This window comes from Anabrus simplex, chromosome 5 (genome assembly GCF_040414725.1).
Source record: "Anabrus simplex isolate iqAnaSimp1 chromosome 5, ASM4041472v1, whole genome shotgun sequence".
NCBI classification, from domain to species: Eukaryota; Metazoa; Arthropoda; class Insecta; order Orthoptera; family Tettigoniidae; genus Anabrus; species Anabrus simplex.
The window spans coordinates 99,539,951-99,562,157 of record NC_090269.1 but is presented as its reverse complement, the minus strand read 5'-3'; positions in this window follow the sequence as shown (position 1 = coordinate 99,562,157).

The window sequence follows — 22,207 nt, the reverse complement described above, 5'->3', positions numbered from 1 at the left end:
TATTCACACTTGTCCTGTATATCTACAGGAGACTTCCCCTATAAGCCATTGGGACGCGCCGTGTCGGGGTTGAGGGCTCCATCCCAGTGTCTCACGCAGGGTTATGCTTAGTTCGTACTCAGTTCGGAACACAACCCCCGCGTGAGCTGGCCAGGTAATAATGTATTATGCTGTCCAATACATATGCGTCACATTGCCAGTCTTAAAAATGGCTGACAATGGTGGCCGGCAGTGTGACCTTGGCAACGCTGATAGTAAAAGGAATATAGCATATCTTATTCGTGGTTTCTATGGAACTGATGACAAAAGAAACAAAATGAGTGCAGTTATATCAACTCTAGATTGTGTTATGTCTGGAATAATTGTCATATTTTCCAAGATGGCGGACATTTACGGCATGAAATTCATATTAAATATTAATCAAAAACCCTGTTATACAACAACAAAATCACAAGGTAACACTCACTCACTTATAACACCACAAGTAGAACCACTATTATTCCTCGGAAGCCACAAAAGAAGTTCAGTTCTTCTGTATAAGCTGACAAATGACGCAGCACCATTACACATGATCTTACCACTGTGCACGGATTATGATTATTATTATTATTATTATTATTATTATTATTATAACAATCTTCCGGGCTATTATGTCGTGGACCGAGCTCGATAGCTGCAGTCGCTTAAGTGCGGCCAGTATCCAGTATTCGGGAGATAGTAGGTTCGAACCCCACTGTCGGCAGCCTTGAAAATGGTTTTCCGTGGTTTCCCAATTTTCACACCAGGCAAATGCTGGGGCTGTACCTTAATTAAGGCCACGGCCGCTTCCTTCCCACTCCTAGCCCTTTCCTGTCTCATCGTCGCCGTAAGACCTATCTGTGTCGGTGCGACGTAGAACAACTAGCAAAAAAAAAAATATATTATGCCGTGGTCCACTTCTCTCGCTTCTCCCAGGCGTTTTGACCGCAGCAGTAGTCGAAAAGGCTGGGAGAATTGTCCGGAAGACTTTTATTATATTGACACCGGCCGTGAAAGCCTTCATACTATTATTATTATTATTATTATTATTATTATTATTATTATTATTATTATTATTATTATTTCCTAATCCGTTTACCCTCCAGGGTTGGTTTTTCCCTCAGACTCAGAGAAAGATCCCACCTCTGCTGCCTCAAGGGCAGTATACTGGAGCGTGAGACTTTGGGTCTGAGGGATACAACTGGGGAAAAGGACCAGCGCCTCGCCCAGGTCAACTGTCATGCTTTGCAGAACAGGAGCCTTGTGGGGGTGATGAGAATATTGGAAGGCATAGACAAGGAAGAGGTAAGAAAGCGGCCGTAGCCTTAAGTTAGGCACCATCCTTGCATTTGCCTGGAGAAGAAGTGAGAAACCACTGAAAACCACTTCGAGGATGGCTGAGGTGGGAATCGAACCCTGCCCTATACTCACTCGACCTCTCGAGGTGGAGAGGACCTCATTCCAGCACCCGAACCACTTTTAAAATTTTGTGGTAGAGCCGGGAATCGAACCCGGGCCTCCGGAGATGTCAGCTAATCCGAACCAAGCTGGAGATGTAGCTATTACATTCAGAACAGAAGTACTCGATGTGCTCAATTCCCCCTGTTGTTCGAATGTATTACTGCAATGAGTAGTAATCTCTCGAAGTATTTTTTGCGCTTCAGAAAGTGGTCCATTGGATACTTCTAGAGTGGCGATATATTTCATTTTATAGCATTTTGGTTCTTAAATTACGTAATACAGGAGAGGGAAGAAAGCGTATGCTAATTTTGACACAGTCTACAATATTCCGCTCTCTTGGGCATATTATAAGATAACATTTCCTTAACTAGTTTTGGCAAGTGGTTACCTAGGATAATGCTCAGAATACCCTGGACGTTTTTGTAACAAAATAATAATGACGGGTTAAGGAAAGCTAGAGCTGAATGTGAGCTGGCAAGTACCATGAAGGCCAGGAAGACAGTTTCATTAGGTCATGTTGTACGAGGAAGAAAGTACAGGCTTCTACATCTGATATCGCAAGACAAGATAGAAGATAAGCGAGGAACTGGTAGCCACTGATGTCCTGGTTCCAAATCATTAAAGACTGAACTTGCATCAACAACATCGAACAACTCTTCAAGTTGGCTAAAGAAGGGGGTGCTTTGTCCTGGGTGAACGCCACCATCTGGGAGACCGGATATGGCACTTGAAGAAGAAGAAGAAGAAGAAGAAGAAGAAGAAGAAGAAGAAGAAGAACGCCTTGCCCTTGTTTTAGTCGACTGTAGTTGTTCGGAACTTTCTGATGAAACGATGTTATCTGTCGTCACTCCTCTGAATTTCTTATGGGATAAATTACGGTAAACGGTCGAAATTCTAGGTTTTGCTGCTGGAATCCACCCCAGTAGAAGTATTGGATATTCCGACTAGTTGTGTCTATTTTTTGGGAGATACTTCTTCGGCTTCCAAGTAGTTTATTTATTTATTTATTTATTTATTTATTTATTTATTTATTTATTTATTTATTTATTTATTTATTTATTTATTTATTTATTTATTTATTTATTTATTTATTGTCTTGTTTTATATGGCGGGAATCAGGCTATGAAGCCTGCTATTCTGTCCGGTAGACTATTCTTAAGTTTCTAGTATTCTTTTCCGATTATTGGTTCCAATGTGTGATTAAGATGTGATGATGATCGGAACAAGGAATGGAAATATTTTTAAAATCATGCAGGTATTGTACACGTATTTCTGGTCCTGTGCGTTCTGGGAGCGTATAGGCAACGATGGACAGTAAACTCCATATAATGTTTATGCTCACAAACATCCACCATCCGTGTGTGGGTAATATTAATTATGTTATATTGCTATGTAGTGTTGTTCATAGCTTTGGTGTTTGTACTCTCTGACCTTTGGACTGTATCGAACAGTAGTTAGAGTCACCTTCCGGTACGAATATTCTGCCTCCTGTTAGATGAACGTTAAACTGTTCCATTATATTTCCCTCCGTTCTGTTTTATACTGCGATCCTGACGGAGCGAAATTATTGATATAAACTCTATCTCTCAGATATTACTCGACCATTCGGATTAGCGAAGAAGTGATTTGGTTTTATTCCGGGTCTATACACTATAGCTGTGACCTTGTGTATTGTATCTTATATTAACAAACAATTAGAGGACAGCTTATTTAGGCCATGTTCTACGAGGTAGAAAGTACAGGCTTCTACATCTGATATCGCAAGGCAAGCGAGGAGCTGGTAATATCCCGCAGTTCGTAGTTCATCCATTCTGACGCCATAATGCCGTCTGTTTGGTAAAAATCTATCCATATTTCGCTTTTTTTTAATCTTGCAGTTCTTGATGTCAAGCTTGGTATTGTATCGCACAAGGCAATGGTATTTTTAATCACAGTTCTTCTATATAGAACTGTTGTCTTGTGAAGTCGTAGGTTAGTCTCGAAGGAGCATATTTTGCCAGGCATAGAACTTTTATAATGTATATGGCCTTCATTCTTTCTAATGCAGCTAGATTATGCTTCGATATGTGTTCCCAGATAATGTCTAAGGCGTACGTCATTATGGGGTCTGTTTGTACGTAGACTTTTTTCTCTTAGCAGCACGTGAGTTACTAGGAATGCTATGCCATCTGCTGAATATATTTGGAACTGGGAAAGGTTAGAGAATCAAAGAATTCCTAGCAGAGAATAGTATTCTTCCGTGATGAGGTGAAGTGTATACTCTCTGGCTTGACAGGTAATAATCAAACATGTCTGCATGCAACGACATTATTAAGGATGAAAATCATATACCAGAATATTAATGAAAAAATTAGTCGATTACCAACCTGCTAAGTACAGAATGTATTGCGGGTTAGGGTAAGCCTTCGTCTGCAATTATTGGACTGATGATTTAAGGAGTTGATTTTATGATTACTCAAAGTCGTCTGAACTTAGACACCTATCAATGTCTCATGATTCACCAGCAGGTAATTCTGGAGAGAATAAAACAAAAATGAAACAAATCTATCCAGTAGAAGACATGGACGGATTTGCCAAAGCTGTTTTTAGTAAACTATCTATATATATAAAATAAGAGTTTTGTCTGTACATTGCTCAGAATTTGAAAAGAATGGTATTTCTGTATTGGTCATGTCCACAGTAACAAGGAAATGCAGTTTTTACTTTCCCGTAATTTATGTCTGTCTGTCTGTCTGTCTGTCTGTCTGTCTGTCTGTCTGTCTGTCTGTCTGTCTGTCTGTCTGTCTGTCTGTCTGTCTGTCTGTCTGTCTGTCTGTCTGTCTGTCTGTCTGTCTGTACACGCATCACTAGAAAACGGCTAAAGAGAACTTAATGAAAATCGGTATGCAAAGTCGGGGAATAAGTCGCTATAATCTAGGCTATACATAATTTTATTTACGCTGACAGAAATGGTAGTTTAGGGGAAGGCCTAAAATTTAATTTTCAAATATTTATGTTTAGTGGTCGTATCGTAATGAAAATTGGTATTCAAAGCCGAGGAATGAGTCGCTACAATCTAGACTATAAAGAATTTTATTCACGCTGAGTGAAATGGTAGTTTAGGGGAAAGTCAACAAATTTAATTCTTGAATATTTACGTCATGAGTGGTCCTATCTCAATGAAAATTGGCATGCGTCGTCGTAAAATGAGCCATTATAATCTAGGTTATGAATCATTCTATTCGTACTGAGTTAAATGGTAGTTTAGGGGAAGGCCTAAAATTTAATTCTCAAATATTTAATTTATTAGTGGTCGTATCGATAAATACTACATAACCAAAGTTATATAGAATTAAATTTCCGGCCATTTATGTCTTATACATTTTTACCGTACCGACTGTGATAAAACAGATATTCATGAAATTGTAATTTTGTTGCTAAGTCCATATCAACGCCGAGCCACGAGAATGGGTCAACAGAATTTAATAAAAATCGTTATATAGAGTCGGAGAATGAGAAACAACAGTATAAGCTATAAAAAATTTATTCACCCTGAATGGAACTGCACTTTAGTGGAAGGCGCCCAAAATGTAATTGGTAAGTACCTATGTTACTGGTGCTATCGAGAAGTACTACATGACAAAAGTTATTTTGAATACAATTTCCGATCATTTATGTTTTAATCAGTTTTACCGTGCCGACTATGGTAAGAGTGGTATTTCAGAGTCGGATGAAAACTAAATGTGAAGACCTACAATATCAAAAGCGCATAGCATTGATCAACAGTGACATTACATTGACCATTGTTTGATGTGATGTTCTTTGTCTCTTACGCTGCCTCTCAACTCCAATAGATGGGATTACTGCTGCGTACCAAGTATAACAGCCTGACTGAATATTTGCGGAAAATAGCTGGGGAGATAGAAAACGTTCTTCTTTAGCATGCCATTCCTCTGGTTCATACATTTTCTGATACAACTGGTGCCTAACACACAGGTTCATCATAGTATTCCAGCTATGCGATCCCTAAAGTGATGTGCTGTTTTGAATGAGCAGAGTGCATACTTAAGGCAGAGGATCACTTAGTAGTAGTAGTAGTAGTAGTAGTAGTAGTAGTATGGCCTGGTATAGAATAACAATTAAGGCCTATTCCAAATTATAGCACCACAATTCCTAAATAACTCAAAATTCGACCCTGAAAAGAGCCGTTTCTCAATTAAAGCTTCTTCCTCTTTAGTTTTATTAAATTCTACATTCATTTTATTCCAAATTAGCAGTGAAGAGTGGGTTTCTCCTCTTGCTTGGAGGAAAAATTTGTCTCCGAGTCAGATAGATTTTTCCGCCTCCAATGTAGTGAATTAAGATTTTCCGACTCATCGGATACTCCTAGGAAAAAGATTAGCAGAAGGGCATAGTTTATGCCGTGGGAGTCTCCACTATTCGACCCCCTCCCTGCCGATAAATGACGAAAGGTGTTCACGGATCACGGCTATCTGCGGCTTTGATCATTCCAGCTCTGGAACTTTGGACTGTTAGTTCGGCAGCATAGGCCTGTTCGTTAAAGTGAGAAAATGTGCGGTTTTTCATTAGATCGAGTATTTCATATGATATCATTGCTTTTAATCGCTACTTCCCGCCGACGTTTTTGTAATGACCTATGCTGACTTCAGTTAGGAAAACCACAAGGTCAGTCTCTCTGAGAATCCAATCCCGTAGCGAAGCACGGGTACATCAGGTAGTTTTAATACATAGATGAACCTTTCCCATCCCATATCCGAGTTATCTCGAATGCCAACTTGCCTCCCACTGTCCCAAACACGAGTTAACTTGGATTCCAATCAATGCACTCTTCTCCATTTCCGAGTTCAGTCTGACGCTGTAGTTTTGTTGTTCATCAGGTGCCCTGTTAATGCGACAGAAGATTGTAGTTTTATTGTTCACCAGGTGCTCTGTTAATGTGACGGACGATTGTAGTTTTATTGTTCACCAGGTGCTCTGTTAATGTGACGGACGATTGTAGTTTTATTGTTCACCAGGTGCTCTGTTAATGTGACGGACGATTGTAGTTTTATTGTTCATCAGGTGCTCTGTTAAGATGACGGACGATTGTAGTTTTATTGTTCATCAGGTGCTCTGTTAATGTGACGGACGATTGTAATTTCATTGTTCATCAGGTGCTCTGTTAAGATGACGGACGATTGTAGTTTTATTGTTCATCAGGTGCGCTGTTAAGATGACGGACGATTCATAAATCGCTTTACCGTATTTTGACGTTAATTATGTGCATTGCGTCTTTCCTTCACATTTGTCTTCAGGACCGTTGCAGTAAAGTGTAAAGAAGGCATGAAGAAAGATTATATTTTAGAAATTGTATGGAATGATGATAAGCCTGAATTTCATGACTACAGTGAAATGAGATGCAGTGAAACAATCTGTAGACATTCATCACGCCTTTGTCACGTCCTGGTAAAAGAGCCAAGAGAAAACTTTTGCTGATGTTGTCGTTCCACGACAGTTCAGTAGCTATTATAAATACAAGATATATTAGCCTATTTAAACCATCGTCCAAATATACATAATATCTGGTATGGGACATGCATAAGGCTGAAAAGAATTTAAAAATGAAAATTTTAATAGTAAAATGCACAGTAAATGTCCGCTTATTAAAGGCTCAGATTAATTGCATTACTCATGTCATCGATTTTGACAGTGGCTATCGACAGTAAAATAATAAATTGTGCAGAGAAAGAGGAAACGTCTCAACAGATCATATATAAAGTAATTTTGGTGTGTTTATTATTCGGGAAAGCCCTTCATTTACTTTCTGAATTCCTCTAAAGCGGGTGCCAATTGTGTTCGAAATTTTTCACAGGGCTTCAGTGATGGTGGCTGTATATTGTATGGTGATACGTAGAAAATCTGGTGTGTACTCACATTGCTCTGTTCGATGACATGCTCTCAGAATGGAAATTATCGATCGTGGATTGAGTGGTGTTGTCATGTTGCAGAGGTCAGCCACGACTTGTTTAACATCCACTTCGCTAGTATTCTGAAGTGGATGGGAGGTTGGCTCTTTCGAGCCACTTGCCTGTAACCCACCAGGTAATAACGGTTGTGGTTGCTGTATTTCGTCGTGTTTCTAGACTTCTAGAGATGTTTTGTCTATTATTTCCTTGTTTTGGCGTATAGGAGTCCTCAGAGGTATTACTTAAATCTTTATCGGAGGCATTATCTTCCATCCACTTCACCCTCTTACGATTTACACCGTGCTGATTGTCCATAAGGTCACCTGTGTACGTGAACTGACCTGATATCAGGTGCTGAGACTATCTTTAACTTCCCCTCTGCGAAACATTGGCGATTCCCGGGCCAGAAGTTCAGGCGTTGTTATAGACTTAATTGAAAATGAAAATTCACAGCCTGTTTCCAGTCATTCGACCAGGTCACGAATGGATTAGGTGAAGCCCCTATCTAGCGGCGAGGATATGAATTGTGCCGGCTGCCGGAGCCTGTCTCACTCCTCTGGGGCAATGGTTAATGAATCAGAGATGATATGAAATGATATTGGAGAGTGTTGCTGGAATGAGTACCTGGAGAAAAACCTGTCCCGCTTAGGCTTTGTCCAGCGGGAATGTCACATGGAGTGACCGGGATTTGAACCACGGAACCCAGCGGTGAGAGGCCAGTGCGATGCTGCCTGAGACACGGAGGCTTCTGTTATAGATGTAATTAATGGATTAAATATAAGCCTGCGCATTTCGCCTCCACACCCCTATGCCTTTTATCAGATTATTAAGACCACGAAATAAACAAATGTAATAGAATGATAGAGAAAAAGAGAAAGTCTGCAGAGAACTAGGATTTACTTTCAAAGGTGAACTACGTACGGTACTTTGGCCATTGCAGTCACTTCATCATTGAAAAATTGTATATGCTGTAATAATATGATATTGACCGAGCTCGATAGCTGCAGTCGCTTAAGTGCTGCCAGTATCCGGTATTCGGGAGATAGTGGGTTCGAACCCCACTGTCGGTAGCCCCGAAGATGGTTTTCCCTGGTTTCCCATGTTCACACTAGGAAAATGCTGGGGTTGTACCAGAAATAAGGCCACGGCTGCTTCTTTACCACTTCTAGTCCTTTCCTGTCCCACCGCCGCCATAAGACCTATTTGTGTCGCTGCGACGTAAAGCAACTAGCGAAGAAAGTAGTATCTACCTGTTCCAGCTTTGTATTACCAATCTGAAATTGAATTCTCTTGGATTTCTTACCTGCTGACATCAATTTAGTCTTGGATTTCAAGTTCGAAGATATTAGACTGCAGGCTTTGGGCACGATCTGCCATTAACAGCAAGTCGTCCACATAGGCCAAACAGCTTATTACATTTTCACCTTACTGAATCCCTCCCGCCACTTAATACTTTTCAGTGGACGATCCAATTATAAATTAATATTTTTCGTCCGATGGTATTTGGGCGTTGACACACAACTTACACACCCTGAGGAAACGCCACTGCTGCGAAACTGTTGTGTTTACCATTGTTGTGGTAACCCCAACTATCGGCGTTCTTGTTGGAGTGTTCACCGCGCTTACGTTTGTTGACGACAATCATGGTTGCCGCTGCTCTGCAGGGTAGGATACTCGTAGCTCCTTATTGCTGGACCCAACAATGATTATCGTTCACCTTAGCGCACCGCAACAAAAGGGAAGGAAATTCCGGTAGCTAGTTTTGAGTTCATGGGAGTGCATCGCGCCGAATCAAATTGCGTAGCGAAATTTTCTTTCTCACTGTCTCAATTTTAGCTCCTCATCTCTTATCACAATATTTAATTTGTTACACACGTTTCATAAATAGACCTTTGGTTTTTAATTGTTTCATTGTAAGTAAATTTTCTAGCAGTGCGCTGCACTTCAGAAGAGGCATTAAATACGTCCCTTATCTCCAGCGTGAAGAAGGCGAACAATACGCAGATAACCGAAAATTAAGTTTGTGGGTGCATAAGCCTATAAGATTGAAAACAGAGAAATTTTTGACAATGTATAGCCATGTATTGCAGGGATTGAAGGACTTCTAGCAAAAACAACAAATGTTAGAAATGAGATTTAAGTAGGGTGGGAATAATACGATGCTTATCTCTCTATGAACATCACATATTCTACAGCAGGGGCTCTTAGAGTGTATGCGCCGGTGCATTGCGCGGTGCAAGGTGTATAAGACGACTTCGCTAGGTAGACCAGAGTGCTGACCCCCACACCTCGAGTTTGAGCAACAGCTTTGTCTCTCTCTTTTTCCCTACGCCTGTCTCGGTCGCTCGCCTGTTTCCCCCTTCCTCAATCGCTCTGCAGGTCTCACCATCTGAGCCGAGTTGAGCCGACCTTAACCGAGTCGCCCCGAGACAGAACGCTGGTCCGAACCTAGCCGAGTTGGATCGATGCACGGTGCAGAGAACCTCTGGCATCGTTTTGCACGCGTGAGATTTCGGCGTTTGAGAGGCCCTGGTCTACAAAGTCATTCAGAGAGTTACAGGGTCATGGAATATTGGTACTTCCGTAAAAACGAACAATGTCGCTTGGGTTTCCAACAAGAACAACCGCAGTTTTTGCTTTCCATCTTTCGCCATCTTGTGTTTGAGCTATTACTGACTTTGCATTGATTGAAAAGATAAGGGGAACTTCTTCACCAGATGTACCAAATGATGGGAGTAATATAATAAGTGGTTGCCGCAGGAGACTATCTCCACTTGGTGACGTGGTGAGCCAAAACAGGGTCATGGAATATTGATACTTCGTAAATACGACCAATGTCTGTTGGATTTCCAACAAGAACAACTGCACTTTTTGCTTGCCATTTTCCACCATCTTGTGTTTGGGCAATCAGTTATTGCATTGATTGAGAAGAAAAGGGGAACTTCTTCACCAGATGTACCAAATGACTGGAGTAATATAATTAGTAGTTGCGGCAGGAGACTGTCTCCACTTGGTGACGTTGTGAGCCAAAACGTGCTTCAAAATTTATAACTTGCAGTAGCTCCGTACTTCCTATAAACATCAAGACCATTCCTGGCTCTCAGAAGTCTTCATCTGAAAGAAATAACAGATGACTGTCCCTTTGTTTTGACACGGGACATGTACTAAGGCCACTGTGACAAGTATAGCGTTCGCAGCAAAACCGTGCTTGCTCCCGGCGTAGAGCCAAACCCATTGTATGGATGTCCCATTCCTCTTCCACCAGCAAATTTGCAGGTTTTAACATGATTGTGTGCATTCCTTCAGAAGCCAGAAGGTAACTGTTCTACACACAGCTGGAAGAGAGCCCAGAATGTATTGCTGATTGCGATATTGATGTACATGGCAATTGTGATGGATTCGCCATGTGAAAACGTTCTAGTGGACCATGACATTACTGTGTTGTTTTCTTAATCCGTTTTCAATGCTATGTGACGAAAAATAAAATAAGAACATTTACCAATAATCCATAACACAAGTTTATTCGAATAAACTGCGATAATATTGCCATTGACTTAAATACACATCTGTATGGACAGGCTTTGCTGAATTAAAAATTGACGTAAGGAATAAGTATTGTGGTTTATTCTAAACAATTTCATGCCAAGAAAATCAATATCAGCCTATATTTTCAATTTTGTAAGCGGACAATTTTAAATTTTCTATGTAATGAAATTCAACAAAATGTTTCTTTCTTATGAGCAAATGTATGAAAATTTTGGCTTGTTTCATTGTAACACAGTTCATTGTTTCTTCTGAACCTTTGATTTTGTTGACATTGTTTGCTTTTGACATAAACCCTTCAATTGTTTTCAGTATTTTCAAAAATCGATTGCAATTATTTTAAAATTTGAGATCAGTTCTGCATGAATTAACAGGTGGGCGTGAACTATGTTGTAGGAAATAATCTACGTGTGAATATCCGAAGACCAACGCCCATAAAAGACATTTCACATTTTGAAATCCTTCACCAGCGTTTTCGCCCACCTGACTGCGCCGAACCAAAATATTTGCACTCTAGAAATTTCGGAGGTTCTCTGTGGAAATTCATCCCAACGCTTCGGTGCGGTGCGGTGATTTTCAGAAGAACATTCTAAATTGGGATTGATATGCGATTACCTTAACACTTTCCGTGAGAAATTTTAAAAGCGTACTACCGTTTTCTATAATCACTGGTTTTTACAGACGTGGGCAATGTGTACGCAGGTGATTATTAGCTTTACAGATGGTGCATGGTTTATCCTACCCATCATTTGTGCTACCTGCCCTTCTTAGCCGTCAATAACGAGGAAGGATGGTATATGTTGTTTTCTTCCAAAAAGGACCTGTCTAATTCTATTCCTAACCCCCAACCCCATGGCACTACAGCCCTTCAAGGGTCTTGGCCTACCATGTGGTCAGCACGATGATTCTTCTCGGCCGTTATTCTTGGCTTTCTAGATCAGGGCCGCTATCTCACCGTCAGATAGCTCTTCAATTCTAATCACATAATCTGAGTGGACCTCGAACCAGCCGTCAGGTCCATGTAAAAGTCCCTGACCTGGCCGGGAATCGAACCCGTGCTCATCGGGTAAGAGGCAGACATGTTACCCCTACACCACGGGGCTGGCCTAATTCTCTTCCTACAGACCGTTTATAATGTTGTGATAAATATTCACTTGCGACTTTAACGTATTTAGCAAAAGTGATTTCAAGTTTTTCGTTAGATACTTCCGATGAGATATTGAAGAGACTGACTTTATTTGTTACAACCATCTAGCGCTGTCCATAGAATTCTAGAAGTAATTCACCCCTGCGGTTTGGCTCACCTAGGCCAAGTTTTATGGTTTATTTTGAGTTACTGTGTATATCCACTACTGCATTGAGTTCACCCATTCAATGACGATGGTATTGCAATAGTCGGTGACATTGCAAACGAAATAAGACCCGAGGCTGAAATAAAGATCAGCTATTGAAAAATTGAGTGGGTAAGCCAATGTTGTAATCTTGGACGCACTGTCACCAGCGGCAACAAAAGTAACCATGAGATGAAGGAAATAATAGCCTTCCGAAGAAAAAACTCTACTAAGTCGTAAGTACATAAACATACAAACGAAGAGCTTTGTCTGGAGTATACTTATGTACGAAAGTGAAATTTGAACACACATTTTAAGCAACGGATGTATGGATGTGGAGAAGAATGACCCGTACAAGTTGGACACAGAAAATTTCTCCAACAAATAGATGAAGAAAGAACCCACATTAAAGAGATTAAAAGAAGGAAGGCAAAGATCGTGAGTGTAACGTTAGACACGAGAACTTTCTTTTCAACATCTCAGAAGGAAAATTTGTTGACGGGAGAGGAAGAGGATGACCAAAATCTTGACAAACATAATGATCTGGTGCTCTTAAAGCGGACTGCTCAAGACAGTACTCTGACGATGTTGCGATAAGGATTAGCCTTTAATGAATGGCTTCATTAGCTTCCGACCCAGATGCTGTAATTTCTATCGGTTCACATTCCCCAAAGAACAAGGTAACATAAGTTTGACCTCAAAAATACATAACTTACTAATCTATAAAAGATTTCACATGATGTTATTATTATGAAGAATAAACTGTTGGTGCATCCAATTACAGGGCTCGTACCTGGTCCTCTGTTAGCTTGAGGGTTTCAGCTTCCCATGTATGTATTTCAGCCACTGAAGGACAAATAAATTCATTTGGAATAACCATTTTATCAGGATTTTCCTTATGTGTTGCCTAGTGATTTTTAAATGAATTATGATTTCTTAAATATAATAAAGCACTTGTGCTTGCGGCACACTTAACTATATATTTACTCGTGTTACTTCGCGTTACCTGTGTTTGAACGAGCTGTGTAATACAACCTTCTCCGACCGAAGCTCGGATGGATCTGTACAACATTCTCTAAGGTATTTCCTCTGAATAACATAATTTCACTTTAAAAATAATTAGCAAAGTACAATAATTGTAATATTTTCGGTTATCTTCATTTAAATTGTAAATAATTCAGGATCGTTGTTTACATTCACGGCTTGTGAACTGACGTATTTTGAAATATATATATATATAAGAGAAATCGATTCGTAACGAAGTGATCAGCAAAAAACTTTTATTTTTATTTTTACGTTCTTAATGTCTTTAAATCAGTTCAGGAAAATAATCTGACAATATCCAGTCCGACTTCTTTGCTGAATGGTCAGCGTTTGGGATTTCGGTTCCGAGGGTCTTGGGTTCGTTTCTCGGGTATTTTAATCGCATTTGGTTAATTCCTATGAATCGGGGACTGGGTGTTTACGTTTGTCCGAATACACTCCTATTTATAATACACCAACACAACACCCTACGAACCACTACAGAAACACACAATAGTGGTGTCAGAAACGGCATCCGGTTGTAAAACAGGGCTAAATAGTAATGTGCGACACAATTCGAACCCGTGAACCCACCGGCATGTGGAAAAAGCGGTAGAAGAAGCATACTCTGAAATAATTTAGTGCATTTCACTATGTGTATTCAAAGTGCAAACCATATTTAGTAAAATTTAATATGGAATAATATGATAATCTGACAAAACATTTACGAATAGCGACGAGGAATTTGTAAATTTAAAAATTGCGTCATGAATTATAATATTTGTAAAAAAAAAGAAAAATAACTCTTTAGGAGCTTCTCCAAGGCACACCACTCTAACTTTAATAAATCACTGCCGACGCCTTTCGCGCTTATGGAAGTACTCTTGGTAGAGTAGCGAATAAGGCTGAGCCCTTAAACCCACAGATTCATAGTAAATGCACAGGACAAGAATTAACGTATAACACATTTTGTAAAGCTGTGGTTCACACAAAGTTTCATCTGTGATTTCAGTTTGATCTTTTCAATTGACTGAATTTGTCATCCTTTAAGGATAAATTTCAGTTTGGGGAATATATGAAAATCCGCTGGGGCTAGGGTGGATGGGAATTGTAGTTATCTCCCTGTTTACGAATTAACAGCGATACCTGAACTGGCGGGCATTGATAGTGGAGGCTGAAATAGTTATATCTCCAGTTATATCTCTGTTATGTGTCTAGGCTTCGAGAAAATACCAGCGGTTCATTCTTTAATATCAGGTAGGTATTCATGGAGCACAATACTGCTGATGTCAAAGATGTGATGTGACCCACTGCGGTTGCGTCGATGGACCGCCATAAACGGTGTTCACCATTTGATACGTCCCCGCAGATGTTCAGAGCAGGAGCGAGTGTAGGTACGTCAATCATAATATTCAGGCATCTCAACAATCGCAACACTGAATCGGTATTTGCATTTTTGGTTTTGTTTACAAATATTGTATGGTACGTTAGAAGAGTAGAGTAGGTACATATAAGTAGCAAGTATAGTTGGGGAGCTCTGAGACCTTACACCCACAGATTCATGGTAAATACACAGGACAAGAATGAACATATAATACATTCTGTAAAGCTGAGAATTTCAACTTTGTAGGAACTTCCACCCAGCCAAGTGAAATTCCACACAATCCTGAGGAAACACACAACTTGGAGCGATCCAGAACACGAGCAACTTCTCTGTTGTCAGAACAAGTCCCCTTTCATCTTCCAACACAAACCTTGTCACCCGGCACATTTCGATCTACTTTCCTTCCCTCAACACTTCGATTCCTAGACTCAGTCCTAGCCTGAGAAGATATTTCATTTCATACTAGGAAGTAATTGCCTTCTTTCCATATTGAAAAAAGTGGCAGTATTAAGACAGCAGTGAGAATTGATTGAAATTTCTGATTTGTTTGAAATTTTTTTGTTCTTGTTGTACAAGATTTTATTATCTTTGGACCTTTGGTCTTGGAAGAATTTTGTTTTATAAACTAAATTTTATGTGCTGTATCAACATTATCATTATTCTGTGAATTTTAATATTTTTGTTTCTTTATTGTCAAAATTTGTGAAACAGCGTATACCTACACGTGCAGTTCTGGAAGCGCGTTTCCTATTGCGTAAAAGAAGACTTTCTTCGAATGTTTGTCAGCAAGAACGAAGAGATTTTTGATTGGAGAATATAAGAGTTAATATAATTGGTGAATGTGAAAGTCGAGGCTGAATTTCGTATTCTAATTGGTTCTGTTTGGTGGTTGGTCCATTTCCTGTTTCTCGATCTTACCCTGTTCCTTCTGGGTCTATGATCATCTGATCATCGTAGCGAGCGATCCCCTCATGGAGAAACCTGGTCTCGTGGTAAGCACAATTTCTATGTTTGTTTTGGTTTTTAATTTCATTTAAATGTAATAATTTCTTTTCCTTACTCAGAGTTTCAAGTTCACCGCTAAATTCGTCGCAATGACTTAGCTTTTCAGCCCCGATCTTATACCTTTTGTATCGGAAGCAATGCCCTTTTTCTTATCTTTGTAACTTAAAATGTAATTATCCTTTGTGTTTGTCTCCCCGTATTTCTGTGTCGCCTTACATAAGTATTGAAAATCTATGTAAATTACCTGAAGTGTTTTACGTGGTGATGCACGTTTTCTGTACATCTGTGTTTGGTCTTATTTGTACTTTCGTGTAGGCTAGATTAGGATTAGCCCTCATTTAAATCATCATGTTTCGCTGGATTATTTTCTTTTAATTCAAATTAAGTGATTACATTTCTTTTAACGTAATGTGCATGTCTACAAGCATGCTTAACAAACTTTTAATTCGCGTTTTATAAAGATTTTCTATTATGAGTTTTCATTTGTTTCGTTTTACTGAAAATAAATATGCGTAATCCAAGAGCAACTACCCTCTACGTTTTCTTTCTTTGCAAAAGGTTACGTTCCATTACCTCTCAGGATTCCATGCCACTTTCCACATCCATTCTGTAGTTGCCATGTTTCCTAACCTGTTTTGCTGCAATGTTGTGGTGAACCTTAAGTTTTCTTTTACTGTGTTTAAAATGTCATTATTATTGTTGTTATTATTATTTATTTATTTATTTATTTATTTATTTATTTATTTATTTATTTATTTATTTATTTATTTATTTATTTATTTATTTATTTATTTATTTATTTATTTATTTATTATTTTTATTTGTGTAATCAGTATAATTACTTTCCACGCTCTTTTATTAGAAATTGTCTCTGATTGGTCGATCTCTGCTTCACAATGACGTAGTCAGAGAGATCATGAATCAAGGAACTACCAAACTTAATCTTGTTGAATTGTTTCTTCGCCTTATTGCAGCAACGTGCTTCCGAACCCATCTACAGAATGAATTGCGTCTCTGCATTTACAGCTCAAGTAATCCGCTGCCTTTACAGTACTGACTAATGTACACGTAATATATTTCCAACAGATAAATATCTCATATATCAGAGTATATCACAAATTTCGTATTATTACCTTCATTGAACCAGGACCAGATGGCCACGCTTAGGACTCTAGAAGCTTAGTGGGCTGTTCGCTGCTTCAAATAACATTCATGTCTATGCATTATTACAGCATAACCCCATGTATACACCCCTGTATATTTCACAGTAACACACGAAGAACAAAACAAGTGTTTGCCAGTGCATGGATTAAATATGGCATACTTGAGTCACGATGAATCAAAATGATTTGAAATTAATTTAATGTAAAATACACAGCAGCCACTAAAGTGATGTTTACGTTACTCATCTCACTCGCAACATAAAAGACCACTCTCCGTGGTGTTGTGCAAACAACTATATTACATTATGAGAATAGAAAAAAGGCAATACAATTTTCGAACTTCTTGTTGTTCCCCTGACACACGGCATTTTGGCTGATAAGTGCATTCACTTCATTGTCCGAGGAAATGATCAGATTTTGCGAGATAAGGTAAGACGACAAATTTAAATTTACAAATAAATCTTATCTGAAGTTACGTTCGTTTCTCAAAATGCCCATGTAATATTAAACAGTGTTCTCAAATTACAAGTGTATCAAATATTTCTGAAGTTGTATTGTATGCCCTCATTCTCTGATATTATTCTGGAACGTTTTATACATTTTCAAAATTTCTAATTCTATTCTCGTTGGAAGTTTGGGGGTTTTCTGTCTTGTAAAGGATTTTTGCCTCATATGTTAATCACGCTGTCAGTGGGTTTCTCCAAACTTTTAAATTCGTGAGCAAGGTTATCTTCGTGCAAGAACATGGCTGGCTGGTAATTGAACGAAGATTTCGTGTGTCAGTTCTATGAACAACAAATTGACCTATAAGACAATATTACGGGAATGAAATTACAGAGGAATCGAACAGCATAGCTGGTAATTTAGTGCTTTCCGATTAAAATGATTTTTTGTTTCTATGAATATTTATTTAAAGGTCAAACTGGTATTCTAAAAGAATTAAAGTTTTTCTAAATTGTGCGCAAGTCACGGTGTCAGGGTATCATACTTGATGGTGGTTTTCCTTACCGTAGATCTTAAGTTTACGGAAACGAGGGGAAGAATAAAGAAATAGGTAATTAAGAAACAGGTAAGAAGTTTGGACATTTTCCCCACAGATGACACTACCAAAAAACTATGATCATGCACTCTGGTGCAAGGTAAAGGAAGTTGTTATTGAAAGAAATTGTGTGTTTATAGGTTTTTCTCAACTTTCATTTGTTTGTTTTTTGTAATTCTAGGTTTGCAACACTTCTGTCTCATTCCGCCAGCTTTGAATCAAGCCAATAATGAATTTTTGTAATTAATTTTCAACCAATCCCGCATTTCTTGTTCACTTTGTGTTAACCAATAAAACTTGAGAGGGCGTGTCTGGATTAGTCCTGATGTCTCTCGAACCTTCCCTGAGGGTATATAAGTTGCGGCTTTACGAGATTTCCTTGTTAATTAATCGTCGTCTTTCTAAGTGTGTGTTAAGGCAGGAGGCGAGGCGCCTCTTTCTTCGGCCAGCAGAACATCTACCAGGTAATGGCCACGTAAATTCTATCTTTCTTGCTGTCTCCGCAACCTTATCTGACGGGAAGGTCCGAATCTTAACTATGTAACATACCTTTCTAAAATATAAATTTTCTTTCGGCTAATGTAAAACTTCATAAAATCTTTAATTGTAAATCGGGGATAGAGAGTGAGATACCCTCTCGAGCTCCCCTTCATCTTGGATTGAGGTGACTCCGTCTTCGCAAACTTTCATTCCTGTAATGAATTACAGTTATTTCCATGCGAGCCGCGTCGGTAGTTTGGGACTAGCCCCAGTTTCATCGGCCGAGAGCCCTGTAGGTTTTAATTTTTCATTATCTGGGAGCGCTGTGTACGCCTCCGTTCAGTTTTTGTTCGGGCCATGTATTTAACCTGTTCTTTTCCGCAAAGGCCCTGTAGGTTGGGTACCAGATACCTCTGTGCAATACTATTTCTATTTGTAATTAGTGCCTTGAGAGGCCAGAGAGTGATGTAATGTTGCCTCGTGTGGACTGGATGAAACTGAGAGCCTGTTAGCTCTTTTCAAGGTTTTGTAATAGTGAAGAGTGCCTCTGGAAGGCTAATTATTGTAATTTAGGGAGCAAGTGCTCTTCAATTAGGGGATTTCTGCCATTGACTAAGTTGTTCCTCATTTTGAATTGAAAATTTTGTAAAATTGAGCTCGTAGGTCAAAATTGTAGACCCAAAAAATTGTAGCCCCAAATCTGTAAATATTCAGTAAACTTGAAATGTCCAAGACTTGTTTAAAGATTGCCAATTGTACTTGTCATGTAGTTTTTTGTTAATTTTTGAATTTCTTAAAGAAATATAACATTTTAAAATTGGAATTCAATTCTTGATATTGTAGTTAGACCCATTCAAGCCCGCACCTTCTTTCACCTCTCTGCGTTCCACAAATACCCCGGAACAATAACAATAGTCATAATTGTTATGGTGATTTTAGTAGACGATATAGGGAATGAAGCGTGAGGTATAAATTGCTGAACAAAGCATGAACCAAAGATTATATCCTGAAAAACATATTTGCTGGAAATCTTTACAATTCTTTTTTTTCTTTTTTCCTGTCCTCTTTTTATTTGCTAGAAATGTTTCAACTTATAACAACAAAAACCGTAAATTTAATTAATTTATTAACAAGATATGAACTTTAGGAACAATGAAAACAAGCTATGGAGCTTAATTTTTTATCCAGGGTAGGGAAGATCCCATTTTCATTGTATAAGAATTCAAGTCTTCATTAGACCAAGAGATCAACCTACACATACATATTTAGGTAATAAATTACAGTTTTGAAAGAGAATCGATCTATGGGCCATATTATCAAGAAGCTAGAGCTCCCCAAAATAACTTCAGAGGAGGGAAATGAAACCCTCAGCATGAGAACAGTGCACTTCTAGAGGGTTTTCAATCCTAATTTTTAAATTCAGACACCCTCGACTACAATTTACAATTTACAGATTACAATGGCCGTATGTACAACGAATTCAATTTAGATTCATGAATGCGCATTAATGAATTCACGTCGGAACACCTCTTGTTACATTTAGAAGAACATCACTTTCTGCACGTTAAAGCTTAAACAGCTTTTACACTCGCTACTCTTTTTTCATACGGGAGCCACACCAAATAATGGATAGAAGATCAAAAACACAGGAGCTGAATCTCATACTATACGGCCTAGTAAAGGAATTTAAAAAATAAACGGTTAACGTAACGACGGAGAAGTTGAGAACTAAATAAAAGGGAGGCTGAACCCACTCAAGCACTCCCAGAAAAACCTGTCAATAAAAGCTAATAGGGCAGAAGGCCCGTGACACAGAGGATAAGCCATACTACCTGTGACCAAAAATGTAGAGTATAACAGTATAGTCACCAGAAAACAAAGTGAATAAAGGGAACGTGGGCACTCATTCGTGCGTCCTTACATTTTACAAAGTCCCCGAGAGAGGTTCACCTATGTCTGTAGACAACCTAGAATACCTACATACTATGTTCTAACATAAAGGAGAAAACTACATTTACATTTATGGAAACGCAGCGCGATCTAACAATTACATGCTAACGGGAATGCTAAAACCTTCCCTTTGCCTTACCCAAAGTTCATATTGCTAGCTGATAGTTCTGCCTTTTCTTACACTGCCATAGCTAGAATCATCCGGCCTCCAGAGGGAGATCTCAGTTAACGTAGCACTCTCAAAGTCTCGATCCGAATTGTCACTTAAGGCTCAAACTCTCAACTAAACACAGGGGCAGGCTGGATGCGAATCTAGAACATTACGAAATTCGGAAATCTGATTGGTGGAACATGACTTCGTAAGGAAGAGAGCTGATTGGATGACCATTGCGTATCAGGCAGTAGTGGCAAGTAAAAACTGCTGAAGGTAATTCAGGTCATGCAACCCCAAAATAGGAGCAACTCCCGATCTAGTTAATTACGGTTCTCTACACTAGGTGGTAATTAGTTGATATGGTAGAGTTCAAGCAATCTTTGTTAGATTTATCTGCTGACAGTTAATATTTTGAGGGAGTTTATCCTGGCATGGTAAAGGCTCTTAGGCCTCGTAAAATTGGAAGTTCACACTTTCTAGTCATTGACGAAGCTGTGATTGCGGGAGCTGTATTTAACACAATATTCTAATTGCTGTTACTGATTTAGTATACCTTACACTTTGTTATTTAATGTGATAGATCACAGATATTCTGGTTGTTAAATTGCTGAACCGAAAATAAACAAAGGAGGGAAAGAAGACAAGTTGGAAATATTATCATTTGTTAAAACTATCCTGAACCAAAAATCGGTTTTTGCACCATTACTACGGAAGAGAAACAAATGATTACAAAAGGAGGGTAAGGTGTCGCAAGTAGTCAACGACACAGAGCTGTCGCGTTCAATCACTGTTAGGTGCGACCGACCACGAGCTGGAACGAACTCGCTTCTTAGGAAACATAAAGCCAACTACTCCTGTGAGGACGTGTGCTATGCGGAAGGCAAGTTCGTCCTTGTGAAGACAGTTCAATATCCGTAATATGGCAACCCGGCGAGTTTTATGGCCATGACGGAAGAGATATTGAATTGCCAAGTGTTTTCATTATTTTATCAAAGCTGACAAGCTACAACACTGTAATACTGCTACTTCCAATGTCCACCTACACGTATCTGAGCGAACCCATTCTAACACAGAATAAATCTATTTCTGAACCACAATTCAGTCGGTAATCGATACCAAAAAATGTCAAATCTCTCTTTGCGAAAATTAAATGATCTTAAATATGTCTTTCAATAAATGACACTCAAATGGATAACAATTAGTTTATTTGCTTCTAACGAATTGTTTTTGAAAGACACCTGTATTGAATTAGTAGTGCATGAAGAACTGACTCAGCGCTCGTGAAATAATCCGTTCTCTTGGTGTACGATGAGATGAGACATCATTAAAAACAGAGACTTCTATATGTCTCTCAGTCATGGCCATCCATCAATACTTCACATCACAGCCTGCACGGCTGATAAGTAACATGGCGTCGCATACTTTGTATCGCTAAATTCGTAAAGCAAATATTCAGATGACCCCCAGATATAAGGCATAGCAGTCTTAAATACCTCATTATAATAAAATGAATGTATGAATATTAAGAGCTCAGATGGAAAGCCACTTCTAGGGAATGAACACAAAGCAGAAAGATGGCACGAACATATCCAACAGTTGTATCAAGGTGAAGATGTAGATAATTTGGTTCTGGAACGACAAGAGGCTGTTGATGCTGATGAAATGGGAGACCCAATTTTGAGATCAGAGTTTGACAGAGCTGTGAGCGACC